Raw genomic sequence first — 3,296 nt, forward strand, 5'->3', positions numbered from 1 at the left:
GTACAGATGTGAGCGTTGGACCATAAAGAAGGCTGAGTGCCAAAGAATTGATGCCTTTGAATTGTGGTGCTGGAAAATACTCTTGAAGAGTCCCTTGGACAGCACAGAGATCAAACCAGTCAGTCCTAAAGGAAATCAGCCCAGAATATTCATTGGAAGGACTGATGCTGAAGCTGGAGCTCCAGTACTTAATATGAAAAGACTTGATATGAAAAGGTATCTGTACCTGATACGAAAAGCCGACTCACTGGAAAAGACCCTGATGTTGGGAAAGATTGAGAGCAGGAGGAAGAAAGGGAGCAGCAGAGGATGGGATGGTTGGATGGCATCACTGACTCAATGGACATGACTTTGAGCAAACTAGGAGATAGTGAACGACAGGGAAGTCTGGCGTGCTACAGTTCATGGGGTCACAAAGAGACACGATTTAGTGGCTGAACACAACAGTGGCTTAGAATAGCATCATTCTAATGTACCCACGACAGAGGAAAGGACTCAGGTGTTCATATTTGTGTTAAGGAAAACTGTTAGTAGGCGATGCTGTGTTTTATTTTTTTTCTAAAGCTGATGGTAGCACATCAAGTGTCTTTCACTAATAAACTGAGACAGGTTCCCAAGGGGACCAGTCCTGGGCTTTCAAGGGGTGTTGGTCAGTGGGTGGTACCTCCTTTTGTCCTGACACTCAAGGCCTTGGCTGTCCGTGATTGTTGCTGTTTTGATGCTGGAGAAACAAAAAGGCTTATTAAATCACAGAATTTCAGAGTAAGAAGGAATCTCAGAGATCATGTCGAGATACAGCATTTTATTTTATGTGAAAATCGGGCCTGCCACCACTGACTTGACCAACCAGTCAGTAATGTTTCTAACACCCTAGCCTCAATTCTAGTGATGTTCATCTTCACATTAACCACACACTAGTGTATGGCACCCCACTCCAGTACTCTTGCCGGGAAAATCCCATGGACGGAGGAGCCTGGTAGGCTGCACTCCATGGGGTCGCTAAGAGTCGGACACGACTGAGCAACTTCACTTTGACTTTTCACTTTCCTGCATTGGAGAAGGAAATGGCAACCCACTCCAGTGTTCTTGCCTGGAGAATCCCAGGGACAGGGAGCCTGGTGGACTGCCGTCTATGGGGTCGCACAGAGTCAGACGCTACTGAAGCGACTTAGCAGCAGCAGCATATGTAAAATAGATAACCAACAAGGACCTACTGTATAGCACAGAGAACTCTAATCAATATCTTGTAATAATCTATATGCGAAAATAATTTGAAAAAATATATATACATATATATATATATAACTGAGTCTGTGCTATCCACCTGGTACTAACATTGTGAATCAACTGTCTTCAATAAAAGACAGTTAAACACAATTATCATGTGATCCTGTACTTTGACTCCTTAGGTATACACCCAAGATAAATTACCCATCCAGAAAAATTGTACAAAAATGTTCAAAGCAGCATTATTCATAGTAGCTAAAAAGTAAAAGCAACCCATGCCCAATTATAATCAACTGTTCTGTTTTTTGGCTTCAGTTGACTTCCTATGAATTTCTCACCATAGCAGGTTGTATTTAATACCATTCATTCCTTTATTCAGCATTTCACTTTAAGGTGCTTTGTCCTAGAAATTCTGCTGGATCTTAAGTTTGTAGAGAACACAAAAACAGCGTGCTCCAAAGGTAGGCGGGAAGGTGAGTGCTGTGGGTGCAGAGGACGGAGGCGGAGAAAGTGGCTCAAATGAGGCAACGTTGAGCCGAATCAGCGGTGCTTTTGGAGGAAGAGAACTGGGTATTTCAGATGGAAAAACAACAAGAGCAAAGGCAGGGAGAGTGGAAAGTTTGGGGAAGTGTGATACGGGAGACAGGCATAGAACAGGGCATAAGACATGGGATGAAATTTCATTTTATACAATGATATAAATCTGTTACATATTTTAAAATCTTTTGCAATAATTGGAAACATTTGGTTTTGCTTAAAAAAGGGGGAGGGGAGCCCCAATAACCAAAATCAGAAACAGTGATACCAATTCATGTATGAAGAAAGAATTTGAAAAGCATACTCACTTTCTTAAAAATCAGGAGTAAGAAGTAAGTATGATGCAATAATAAATACATGAAACATTTATTTCTTGGGAAATCTTTGAGGGTAAGGTACAGTCCAGTGTTCTTGCCTAGAGAATCCCGTGGACAGAGGAGCCTGCTGGGCTGCTGTCCATGGGGTCGCACAGAGACAGATACAACTGAAGTGCCTTAACAAGCAAGCAAGGTACAGTCTATCAGGGTTTACTGCAGTATCTACAGCAACCAAGCAAAGGATGGTCTTTAGGTCTTCAGAAAAAAAGCCTTATCTGCTTTGTCTTTTAAAAGTTTCTCTTTTAGCTTTTAACTTAGGAATCAGTTCAGTTCAGTTCAGTCGCTCAGTTGTGTCCAAGTCTTTGTGACCCTGTGAATCGCAGCACACCAGGCCTCCCTGTCCATCACCAGTTTCTGGAGTTCACTCAGACTCATGTGCATTCAGTCGGTGATGCCATCCAGCCATCTCATCCTCTGTCATCCCCTTCTTTTGCCCCCAATCCCTCCCAGCATGAGTCTTTTCCAATGAGTCAGCTCTGCATGAGGTGGCCATAGTACTGGAGTTTCAGCTTTAGCATCAGTCCTTCCAATGAATACTCAGGACTGATCTCCTTCAGAATGGACTGGTTGGATCTCCTTGCAGTCCAAGGGACTCTCAAGAGTCTTCTCCAACATCACAGTTCAAAAGCATCAATTCTTCAGTGCCCAGCTTTCTTCACAGTCCAACTCTCACATCCATACATGACCCCTGGAAAAACCATAGCCTTAACTAGATGGACCTTTTTTGGCAAAGTAATGTCTTTGCTTTTCAATATGCTATCTAGGTTGATCATAACTTTCCTTCCAAGAAGTAAGCGTCTTTTAATTTCATGGCTGCAATTCTGACACTGTTTCCACTGTTTCCCCATCTATTTCCCATGAAGTGATGGGACCAGATGCCATGATCTTCGTTTTCTGAATGTTGAGGTTTAAGCGAACTTTTTCACTCTCCTCCATAAATCACTTTAAAAAATTTATTGAAATACAGTTGATTTATAATGTGTTAATTTCTACCATACTGCAAAGTGATTCACATACATACATATATTATTTTTTAAAATATTCTTTGTGGTTTATCAGAATATTGAATATAGTTCCCTGTGCTATATATACAGTTGTTTAGTTGCTAAGTCATATCCATCTCTTTGCAACCTCATGGACTGTAGCCTGCTCGGC

The sequence above is a fragment of the Bison bison genome, unplaced genomic scaffold (genome assembly GCF_000754665.1).
Source record: "Bison bison bison isolate TAMUID 2011002044 unplaced genomic scaffold, Bison_UMD1.0 scf7180017864213, whole genome shotgun sequence".
Lineage (NCBI taxonomy): Eukaryota > Metazoa > Chordata > Mammalia > Artiodactyla > Bovidae > Bison > Bison bison.